This window comes from Aquarana catesbeiana, linkage group LG05 (genome assembly GCF_042186555.1).
Source record: "Aquarana catesbeiana isolate 2022-GZ linkage group LG05, ASM4218655v1, whole genome shotgun sequence".
NCBI classification, from domain to species: domain Eukaryota; kingdom Metazoa; phylum Chordata; class Amphibia; order Anura; family Ranidae; genus Aquarana; species Aquarana catesbeiana.
In genome coordinates, this window is record NC_133328.1 from 629,543,354 (window position 1) to 629,555,961 (window position 12,608).

The 12,608-nt window shown below is 42.5% G+C and overlaps 1 protein-coding gene and 1 long non-coding RNA gene across 2 annotated transcripts in view; one reads left to right on the top strand and one right to left on the bottom strand.

Annotated features, from left to right (window-relative positions):
* Window positions 1-12,608, bottom strand: part of LOC141145538 (uncharacterized) — a 195,931-nt gene that overhangs the window by 82,791 nt on the left and 100,532 nt on the right. The window lies entirely within an intron of this gene.
* The window catches only part of LOC141145539 (uncharacterized), a 40,285-nt gene continuing 33,199 nt past the window's right edge, over window positions 5,523-12,608 (top strand). The window contains exon 1 of the long non-coding RNA XR_012244575.1: window positions 5,523-5,649. This is a non-coding gene — a long non-coding RNA (uncharacterized lncRNA). The remainder of the gene's footprint in view (window positions 5,650-12,608) is intronic.

Here is a 12,608-nt window from a genome sequence, read left to right on the forward strand (position 1 = left end):
TGCTGCCCTCAAGGATGGGGAATCCTAGCAGACAAAGAAATAAAAGGAGAGAAGGGCGCACCAGCCATGTGCATTATCTTTTGTAAAACATTTATTTAGTAAAATGATAAGGAAATTACTCACAAGCAGTAAAGAATCATGTGCCATAAACCTTGGACATCAACTTGCAACAAGTGGTAATAATGATGAACAAAGCCTTCCAAAGGTGTTTCCGAGGAATATAAAACACTGCTCGCGAGCAGTGTTTTATATTCCTCGGAAACACCTTTGGAAGGCTTTGTTCATCATTATTACCACTTGTTGCAAGTTGATGTCCAAGGTTTATGGCACATGATTCTTTACTGCTTGTGAGTAATTTCCTTATCATTTTACTAAATAAATGTTTTACAAAAGATAATGCACATGGCTGGTGCGCCCTTCTCTCCTTTTATTTCTTTGACAGATGGAGAGAGCTGAGGGTGGAGAGATCGATTTGGGTGTCATCAGCGTAGATATAAAGGAGCATCAAGAGACTAAAAATTGGGACTTTTAAAGGCACAAATGTAATGGACTACAAGAGATATGTAAAAAAGTTGGATTTTATTATTAACATACAAAAAACATAGGGAGTGGACATGAACATTGTTAAAAACACATCGGATATAGGCATACAACACATGTAATAACACCATACAGGATCCTATCCTGCAGTCTCCTAGGTATTTCTATATATTCTTAACAATATATTCATATTCCAAGTAAAAGAAAGGGTAGACTTCCCCAAAAGAGTTAAGATTGAGGGAGCACTGCAGGTCTGGTATTCCAGAGTGGTGTATTCTCCAATTGCTCTACATGTTTCACGCTGACAAAAAACGCTTCTTCAGGAGCTAGAGGTTCAATTAGATATGAAAAAGAAAAAATGTGTTCACAAAGGTGGACTTAGTCAATGGATCGCTGAAAGCGATCAAAGGTAAAGGTGTATCTGAAAAAGATCAGGCGGGCAGCAAGCGGAGACCAAGGCATCCCAGATAAATGTCACATCAGGTAGTTGTAAGTAAGGGGAGAGCTTGTATAAGCCGCAGTTCCCACGATAGATAACAAGAGAATCTGGGAGTGCACCGCTCTGCTGGATTGCTGCCTGTTGTATGTCTCACAGCGTAGATATAAAATTTAAATATTAAATATTTAAATACATATCCTCCCCCTTGTTTCAACCCCAGGGTGGGAACACCTGTGGCCCAACAGGAGTAAACACGGGACAGGGCATCTACATTCCCCATCTCAACACCTGGCCTGTGTTTTACAGTGAAGGAATAATCCTGTAGAGCAAGAAACCACTGGTTCACCCGTCTCTCCTTTTTTTGGGCCATCCATTTCAGGGGTGCATGGTCAGTTATTAAATCAAACTGGCGCCGTAACAAATAGTACCTTAGCGTGTCTACGGCACACTTTATGGCTAAACATTTCTTTTCCATGACTGCATACTTTTTCTCATGATCATTGAGCTTTCTGCTTAGGTACACAACAGGGTGTTCTTCCCCATTGTGTACCTGTGACAATACTGCCCCGATACCTACATCAGACGCATCAGTCTGAACCAAAAAATCTTTGGAGAAATCGGGGGAGTCCAGTACTGGCTGTGCACAAAGAGCCTTCTTCAGGACTTGGAAAGATTCCTCTGCTACTGGGGACCATTTCACCATTACAGAGTCTTTCCCTTTTGTAAGGTCTGTCAGTGGGGCAGCTATAGTTGCAAAATTCGGGATAAACCTTCTATAATACCCCACAATCCCAAGAAAGGCCCTGACCTGTTTCTTGTTTGCAGGATGTGGCCACTTCTGGATAGCTTCTATTTTACTCACTTGAGGTTTAATGACTCCACGGCCAATAGTGTAGCCCAAATACCTGGCTTCCTCTAAACCAATGCCACATTTTTTTGGATTCGCCATAAAACCTTCTTTGAAGAGGGAGTCAAGGAAAGCCTGGACACGGGGCAAGTGGGACTCCCAGTCAGTGCTATGTACAACTAGATCCAGATAGGCTGCTGCATACTGTCGGTGAGGTCTTAGGGTCCTGTCTATGACCCTCTGAAATGTTGTGGGGGCATTTTGCAACCCAAAAGGCATTTTCTTATACTGAAATGAACCCTCTGGGGTCACAAACGCAGTCTTCTCTTTGGCCCTACCAGTCAGGGGTATTTTCCAATAACCTTTTGTCAAGTCCAAAGTGGTCAGATAGCGGGCCTTGCCAAGTCGGTCTATAAGTTTGTCTACCCTGGGCATTGGGTATGTGTCAAACGTTGTCACTGCATTAGGCTTCCTGAAGTTGTTACAGAACCTCCAAGTTCCATCCGGTTTTGGGACTAACATGATGGGGCTAGACCAGTCACTATTGGATTCCTCAATTACATCTAGCTCCAACATCCTTTTAACTTCATCACTGATGTCCTTTCTTCTAGCTTCGGGAATTCAGTTTGGTTTGAGCTTGATACGGACCCCAGGTTCAGTAACAATATCATGCTGAACTGCTGAAGTCGTGCCAGGTAACTCTGAAAATTTCTCTCTATTCCTTATCAGGAACTCTAGCTTCCTGTTTTTGGGAATATGACAGGGTGTCTGGAATCATGATCTCAGGTAACAGAGGGGACTCAGTACCCTTAGGCGTTACCGAGAGGGACCTCGCAGTTAATGCCAGTCTATCCTTCCAGGGCTTTAACAGGTTTATGTGGTAAATCTGTTCGGGCTTCCTTTTTGCCTTTTGCCCTGCCTGCTCTTTTTGAGAGATATTCCCATCTTTATCCTTGTAATCAATTATAATAACATGGGGAGGCTTTTACTATAAGGCCCCTTTCACACTGGGGCGGTTTGCAGGCGTTATTGCGCTAAAAATAGCGCCTGCAAACCACCCCTAAACAGCCGCTGCTGTTTGTTCAGTGTGAAAGCCCGAGGGCTTTCACACTGAAGTGGTGCGCTGGCAGGACAGTAAAAAAAGTCCTGCAAGCCGCATCTTTGGAGCGGTGAAGCTGTGGTATAGCCGCGCTGTGCCCATTGAAATCAATGGGACAGCGCGGCTATACCGTGGTAATACCGCGGCTATAGCCGCGCTGTACGAGCGGGTTTAACCCTTTTTCGGCCGCCAGCGGGGGTTAAAACCGCACCGCTAGCGGCCGAATACAGCCGCAAAAACGACGGTAAAACAGCGCTAAAAATAGTGCTGTTTTACCGCCGACGCCCCCACCGCCCCAGTGTGAAAGGGGCCTAAGAGTCAATGTCCCTTCTGAATATGTTAATGGAGTCTGTGTAAAGCACCTAGAAACAGGCTCCGGTGTATGGGAGGGGCATGTTCGGGAGTTTTTTGATGCGCAATTTTAAGATACCAAACCAATTATAATAAGTTATTTTATTATCCCTCAGGGCTCTACTGTGGCTGTGCTGTGGTGGTCCTCCCTCTGGGGGACCTTTGTGAGGGCTTTTTTGAGCTTGTATGGTGTCCATCATCTTTTGGTGGACAAACAGCGGCAAAAGTTTATTTACTCTTCTAAGGAAATCGTTTTTGCATATATTTACACATACTTCTCTATATAATTCAATATTGGTATGTATACTGGACAAGTTCAGATACTGTAATGTTGACTTTGCCTTGAAAATGCGTCTATGTTAAGCCTGTTCTTACCTTTTTTTCAGAATATGCTTATTTTCTCTCCTAAAAAACGCCTCTGAAGAAGGGACATCGTCCTGAAACATGTCAGGCTTATGGAGGAATTTGTATTCATTTTTGAACTTGTAAAGAATGTATTGTGTGTAAATCTTTTCTTGTTTTGCACAAATGTTTTGTATAGACTACTATCATGCTTTTTATATATGCTTCTTTAAGCATATTTTCAAATAAATAATATGTTTTTATAATATAAGTTTTCATCTGTTCGCCTTTAAAGTCCCCTTGTACCGGGGGGGGTACTAGTGTCCCTTCCTTTTAGGGTCCCTTTTACAATTAATTTTGGGATGTTGGCAACGTTCTATTGAGAATTTAAGTTTTCTCTTTCTGGTTCACCACTATATACCGTATATACTCGAGTATAAGTCGAATTTTTCAGCACATTTTTTTGTGCTGAAAGTGCCCCCCTCGACTTATACTCGAGTCAAGCACTTTTCTGCAGCAAAAAATGTCATTTTCCGAACTGACTTTGGGGCCCCGTATCTCAGGGCCACTTGGTGCTAGGAACTCCATATTTGGTGTGCTAACCCAGTGAAACTGGTACAACAACATAGTTCCTAGCACTAAGTGGCCCTGAGATACGGGGCCCCAAACCAGTTCAGAAAATGTCATTCTCTGCTGCAGAAAAGTGCTTGACATTTTCTGAACTGATTTTTGGGGCCCTGTATCTCGGGGCCACTTGGTGCTAGAATCCCCAGCTTTGGAAATTTTATGGTGCTAGTTCCACTGGGTTTGCACACCAAATTTGGGGTTCTTAGCACTAAGTGGCCCCGAGAAATTCGGTCAACTGTGTCCATCTGCAGCAATGTCATTTCGGGACCCTTTGGGTTCAGAGACCCCAAATTTTGGCTGCAGCTGGGGGGCATCTAGGAACCCTTAACTACCGTGTTTGAAGTTCAGGAGACCTATGGCTGCAAATGGGCACAGTGAGGCATGCAAATGGGCATTGTTGACCCTCTTTTCCACTTACAGTAGCTGTGCATTTCTCACCCTCATCTTATACTTGGGTCAATACGTTTTTCCCATTTTTTTGTGGTAAATTAGAGCCTCGACTTATACTCGGAACGACTTATACTCGAGTATATACGGTACTTAATAAATAGGGTAGCAAATACTCATTAAAAATGCTATGTGATACTCATATGTTTTTCTATATATTTACTTTTTCTGCTAAAAGGTCTTTATATGTTTTTTCAAGATGTTTCAAGGCAAAGAATGGGACAATCTCATGGCAGGGTTTTCCAAAGATTACAGTAAAAAATCATCCTCTCATTTAGAAATTTCCTCTTTGTTCTTTCAATTGGGCAAAATTGTTGACAAAAAAGTCACATGCTTCTGGCATGCTGATAGCTTCGATAGATACACCCAAGAGGATATTAATCTTCTAAGATTACTAATGCAGATTTTTCCTATGCTAGAAGATGTTGATTCCTCTTTTAAAATCAATTGGGAGAGGAATCTACAACTTTGTACTAAGACTATGATGACATTATTAAGTGAAAAATATACAAAACGCATTGCTAGCTTTGATAAAGATATTGATGCAATTTATGCCAAATTACTTCCCTTTAAAGGTTTGCCCATTTTTAAGGAACACAAAGAAAAAAATAGAATTCAGCCTAATTAATCAGAAATTCCAAGAAAAACTAGCAATAAAAGACAAGAAATTTTGGTGAGATAAAAGAGCCTTCCAGGAAGGAAAGGTCTATAAATGGCATCAAACCAATTTAACACAACGTTCCCAAAAAGGCAAGCTAACTAAAATTTCAAGGAACTCAGGGTCCAATTCATCCTTAACTTCTTCTGTTTCGTCTTCTTCCCAGAATAGACATAGAAATCGCAAACCATAGAAGAATAAAAGATCACCATCTGGCGATGATCCCTCATCAAATAAGAAGAGAATCACGGATTCTACCTCCACTCAACAATTATCCACTCTTTCATCTATTGGTAAAGGTAATTCACGTGGTGTCAATCAATCTTCCTCTATAGGACTTTCTGGTATTGGTTCTACTTTATCTACACACATTGGTGATTCTCCACTATCTTCTATCACTACGACTCTACTACAGACAAACAAAGATTTTTTAACTTACAGAATGGAGGAGAGTCCTCCAGACATGTAGTTTCACCACCTATTTTCTCATCAGATTTTTCTTCCAATTCTAACACTTAAAACATTGTCAAATTATTCACTCACTCAAGCTGAGAGGGATTTGTTACACAAAGGTCTTAGTTTCTGTCCAGATGCTGGTTTGAACACCTTTGAATTAATAAAAGATTTACATCTTTTTGCTCGAAAACTTCACTATAAAAGCCTTTTCTCAAAAGAAAAAGAAAAAACACTTCTCAAATGGAGACTAAAAAATGATGATCTTCTAATACTCCTTGAAGAACAGGATCCTAGCGACCTCATTGACTTGATGGATATTGAGGCCCTTTTAGAGGAACATATCGCAAAAGAACCTTTACCTTTGCCAGACAAACAAAATTTTTTTTAAAAAAAGTCGGACAAATTTCCTTCGTTTACCGGTAATTCCAATTTAGCGGCCTTTATAGCTTCAACCACATCAGAGATCAATAAAAAAATAAAATCACATGTAACCTGTAGTAATCTCAATAAAGACGAACAGCTGGCTCTAGAATCCCTTAAAAAAGAACACTCCCTAACAATCAAACCATCTGATAAGGCAGGAAACATCGTCATTATGACGAATGAGCAGTACACAGCGATGTGTGAAAAGGTTGTTACAAACAAATTTTGGTACAAACCCATCTCAAAGGGCGTCATTGATAAATTCAATGAAGCCTTTTATGATCTGGTTGATGGGGCGTTCTGTAATGGGGCCATTGACAAAGATGTCTGGGAGCACATTAGAACACCCTATCTGCGTATTCCCACTCTATACTGTCTCCCAAAAATACACGAGAACCAAAAAATTCCTCCAGGCTGTCCCATTATTTCTGGGAACGGATCTATAAATGAAAACTTGAGCAAATTTGTCGACAGTCATCTCAGACCTTTTGTTGCTATTTTATTTTCATACATCAAAGATACTATTTATCTATTACAAAACTTAGAAGAATTAAATATCCCACCCCACTCCTTTCTAGTTGCTATTGAGGTGGAAGCGTTATATAGCTCCATTCCCTACAACCTAGGCCTTTCAGCAATAAAACACATTATATCACAATCCCACAAGGATGTTCGAAAGCTAAATTCTTTCTTAATAGAGGCGTTGGATCCCATTCTAACGCACAATACGTTTTCTTTTGATGGATCCCACTACCTCCAGGTGCAGGGGGTTGCGATGGGGACTTGGTGTGCCCCAACGTATGCCAACCTGTACCTGGGGGAGTGGGAGCAATCTTTGTTGTCTGTTGACAGTTTATCATCTTATACCACCCATGTGGTGGCATGGTTTAGGTATATAGACGATATACTGATGGTATGGGATGGCACACCAGAGGACTTACAAGCTTTCATGCATGTTATGAACAAAAATGTATTTAACCTATATTTCACAATGACCTTCAGTGACACTTCTATCACATTCCTTGATTTAAACATCATTAAATCAACAGATGGTTCATTATCCATCGGTCTCTATCGAAAGGAGACTGCTGGAAATACTATCTTACATGCGTCCAGCTCGCACCCCAAGTCCTTGGTTCTGTCCATTCCATATGGGCAATATCTGAGGCTCAGACGTAATTTGTCATAGAAATTGCTCAGACGCAATTTGTTTGAAAAAGGCCTTTAAACGTGCACGCGGACAGCTGAGACAAAATGTACTTTTTTCTACAAAAACATCCGATGATTCAAAATCAATCACCAGATTAAAAACCACTTATAATAAACAACATAAAATTATTAGAAAAATTTTACAGAAGCACTGGCACAAATTGATCCTAACCTAAAACCACATGTATCTGCGACACCCACCATCACCTTCAGACAAGCACGCTCACTAAGAGACCATTTGGTCAAAAGTGAGTATACTGGTACCTTTTGTTCTGATGTGTGTAAAAGATTTGGGACTTTTACTTGTGGTGGGTGTACATGCTGCCAATACATGAATATACAGTCAAAATTTGTATTACCAAATGGCAAAATGTATAGACGCAGACATTATGCCAACTGCAAAACGCCTGGTGTCATTTATCTTCTAACATGCCAATGTAAATGTTTTTATGTTGGTAAAACTAAATTAGAGTTCTAAAAGAGAGCAGCACAACACATCACCAGCATGAGACAGGCGAGCCCTGACCTCCCTCATGTGCGAGATCATCATGCGGGCAAGTTTCCCCATGTTCGTTTCACTATTCTCGATCGGGTCCATCAAGACAATAGAGGTGGTGACTGGAATAAGATCTTGCTATATGGAGAGTGATAGATGAAGGGCGCGTGATCAATAGCTCACATCAAAACATATAAAATTTATTCAGAGGAAATTGAAAGCAAATAAAAGCAATTGAATAATACCAATACTACGTATCATGCAAACAGGTAACAAAATATAAAAGACATGGAAAATTAAAAATGGGTTAAAAATATCATGAGCCCATGTTAAGGCGGGTGTTTAGAGTTGGCTGACGCGTTTCGAGGATAACCTCTTCATCAGAGCCTTTTGAGAACCAGGGTGCAGTCTCTATATGCCAGTAGGCCAAAATATGTACATCAACATAATGGCTAGTTGGAAAAAACGGCCTGAAATGGAAGATGCGATTTTCTGCGTTCCATACCAGTCCACGTTCAAGCGTTCTATGTGATAGTTGATGGTGTGTGTGTTCTCCTTTAAATTTGTAGAGAAAGGATTGTGGGGTGGTGTGGACCTGTCACGGGCTGGGTGGAAGAGAGATTTATTTGACCTGTGTCCTCCTGGGAAGGTGCTGTCCAGTTTTTGGAGGATGGAGGGGGGTGAAGATCTCATGACTCAGTCTGCTGCGGACACACTCGGCTGCAGTATTTCTCTCATGAGATCTTCACCCCCCTCCATCCTCCAAAAACTGGACAGCACCTTCCCAGGAGGACACAGGTCAAATAAATCTCTCTTCCACCCAGCCCGTGACAGGTCCACACCACCCCACAATCCTTTCTCTACAAATTTAAAGGAGAACACACACACCATCAACTATCACATAGAACGCTTGAACGTGGACTGGTATGGAACGCAGAAAATCGCATCTTCCATTTCAGGCCGTTTTTTCCAACTAGCCATTATGTTGATGTACATATTTTGGCCTACTGGCATATAGAGACTGCACCCTGGTTCTCAAAAGGCTCTGATGAAGAGGTTATCCTCGAAACGCGTCAGCCAACTCTAAACACCCGCCTTAACATGGGCTCATGATATTTTTAACCCATTTTTAATTTTCCATGTCTTTTATATTTTGTTACCTGTTTGCATGATACGTAGTATTGGTATTATTCAGTTGCTTTTATTTGCTTTCAATTTCCTCTGAATAAATTTTATATGTTTTGATGTGAGCTATTGATCACGCGCCCTTCATCTATCACTCTCCATATAGCCTTACCTGACCACCCCGGGGTCAATTTCTGGGCAGCGGGACATGCAATACCATCTCTTTTAGCTTTGCTACAGTTCACAATACTACTCTTCTCAAACCCAAACAGACCCTCACAAGCGCAGGAGTAATCTTTCCTTGTCCACAATTAATAAGATCTTGCTCCAGAGGGAGGTCCGTTGGATTGCTGACCACAATGCAACCCTATTTCCAGGACTTAATACTCAATTTAGTTTTCGTCCATTTTTGGACGGTTTTGTGTCGGGAGGATGTGAAAAGGAGTGACTATCCATCAGGGATTTGTTATATTCTCATTCACACATGTAAAACTATCCGGCTAAGGAATTTCTTGATGTGTTCTCGTATTTGTGGATCATCTTCACTGTTTCTATATCATTGTAACATCATATAATGAAAATTGATATGAGAATATATCGGTCCATGACCACAAGCTCCACATTTTGTGGCCCAGACAGGGACTTCGGCTATAGCCATTTCCACACCAGGTGCATTAGGTTGAACATCTGCGATCTTGGGAGTATCTCGTCTTGGAAGAACCAGCTGTGGACCCGCTGTGCTCGAACTGCCAAAGTGACACAGAGTCAGGCCAACATTTCCGGCTTGACCTTTTCATAGTCTCCTGCTTCTGCCGACTCCAGATTATAGTAGGCCCTCTGCGATTCTCCAGAAAGCAAGAGGGCGACCAGTCCTGCCCACTGGGTTTTAGGCCAACCTTCCCTCTCAGCGGTGCATTCAAACGTTAGCAGAAAGGCCTCTGGATCATTATGTGGAGTCATCTTGGAAATAAATCGACCCACATGGAAGACTGAGGGCTAGTCCCCAACATCATTCATTTTAGCAGGTGACCACTGTGCTAACGTCTCCACAACCTTAGTCAGGGTTTTCCTATCCTCTTTTGCCCCTGCGATTGCTCCTGTATAATAGCATTAGTTTGCTGTTGTGCAGCATTGGATAACACCATTTGTTTGAGGATTTCCTCCATGTTTAGTCACTTTAGGTACTGGCCCTTTAAGTAGTAACATACTACGGCTGGTCGCAGCCTCCACCATATGTAACCTGTGGGACAGGTAGCCAAGAGCACTGGCTGTCTGTCTCAGGTGAGTTTAAATTAGCCTGTTGAGAGGACCAAGACCCGAACTGGATCATGGATCAGAGATCCCTGAACGTGTATGAGAGGAGCCTTGGTGAGGTAAACCCTGAACAGGACTTTTTCCGTCTCTCTCTGGGACACTCTGAAGACCAGGCCCAGCATTTTTTGCAAACATATTACTTATAGCCCCCCAAACAGTATATATATATATATATATATATATATATATATATATATATATATATATATATATATATATTAGCAGAGACCCTGGGGAATTAAATGGCGATCATTGCAATTTTTTATGTCATGCAATATTTGTGCAGTTTTTCAAATGCCCCCGCTGGGGGCATCCGTAGTAAGGAGGGACTCCGCTGGGGCCACCTGATGTAAGGAGGGACTCCGCTGGGGCCACCTGATGTAAGGAGGGACTCCGCTGGGGCCACCCGATGTAAGGAGGGACTCCGCTGGGGCCACCTAATGTAAGGAGGGATTCTGCTAGGGGTAGCTGATGTAAGGAGGGACTCTGCTGGGGCCACCTGATGTAAGGAGGGGCTCTGCTGGGGCCACCTGATGTAAGGAGAGTCTCTGCTGGGGCCACCTGATGTAAGGTGGGACTCTGCTGGGGCCACCTGATGTAAGGAGGGACTCTGCTAGGGGGTACCTGATGTAAGGAGGGACTCTGCTGGGGCCACCTGATGTAAGGAGGGACTCTGCTGGAGCCACCTGATGTAATGAGAGACTCTGCTGGGGCCACCTGATGTAAGCAGGGACTCTGCTGGGGCCACCTGATGTAAGGAGGGACTCTGCTGGGGTCACCTGATTTAAGGACAGACTCTGCTGGGGCCCCCTGATTTTTCTTTTTCCTCTATGCCATGCCTACAAATGAATGTTCCACCCCCTAATTATAATAAGACTCTGCCTACAGGCAAAAAAGTGTCCCTATAAATTTTTTTACAAAGTTGCCAACTATGCTGTCCATTCATCTTCTGTGCTGAGAAAGGGACTGGGGAATCTGTGTCCTCTGTCCCTTTCTCTGTCTCAAAGGGGAGATATCAGGGGTCTGTCTAGACTCCTGATATCTCACCAAAGCCCCCAAAAATATAAAAAAATTTATTGTAAAAAAAATTCTAAAAAATTAAAGTGTAATAAAATAAAAACTTACTGACACCACTCTCCCTTGCGCTACCAACACTGTCCACTGCCCCAACCCCCTCCCCCCAAAAAGCATTGTGACTTTTTTTTTTAAAACATAAAAAATCAATACGTAAAAAAAAAAAAAAACTACTGACACCGTCCACTACCACATACCCCCCACCCCCTTCCCCAGAAGCAATCTGAAAAAATATAGAAAAAGAGATTTACATTTTTTTTTGTCACGGCCACCACCTCCCTGAAATGAGTTTTTGGAGGTTGGGATGTCTGCAAACGCCCTCTGAAAAACTCTTGTTTACATAGGGTAAGCCCTTGGAATAGCTATGAATCACTCTTCAGAAGGCTAAGCTAACTCTATTGTAAACAAGGCCTTAAAAGGTTTGTAAAGGTTCGTGTTTTTTTACCTTAATGTATCCTATGCATTAAGGTGAAAAAACACCTGGCAATGACGGCCCCCCCAGCCCCCCCGTTTATTTACCTGAGCCCGTTCACCTGCTGTGCGCGTCCCCCGGCGTCCTCTTCTCCACGGAGTCTGGCCGTTGATTGGATAGATAGGATAGATTGATAGCAGCGCAACCATTGGTTCGCGCTGCTGTCAATCACATCCAATGACGCGGCCCACCGGGGAGTCATACACTCTGTGTCTATGGACGCAACGTGTATGACAGGGAGCATGCCCGCAAGCTAATCCCCTTGGGATAGAGCTTCCCAGGGGGGGGGGTTAGCTATTGCGGGGAGGAGCCGAGACAGACCCCAGAACAGGAGGATCAGGGCCACTCTGTGCAAAAACAACTGCACAGTGGAGGTAAGTACGACATGTTTGTTTTTAGAAAAAAAAAAAAAGTTTAGTATACCTTTAATTAATGCATGGGATCCAACAGTAAAGATCTTTACAGCGTTCTGATTGTCAACTGACAGGAAAACCGTCCTGCTGTTCCATTTTTCTAAAAATCAATTCTTGTAAGGATGGCGGCCTTCATCACACTGACAGGAAGTGATGTCACTGACAAATGAGACATTTTGCCTCATTAAGGGTTTGTTTACAATCCCTGTGTTCAGGCAGAGGTGAGGTGAGCTATGCTAAAATACAGACATGCATAGCTCCCAACTGTCCCTGATT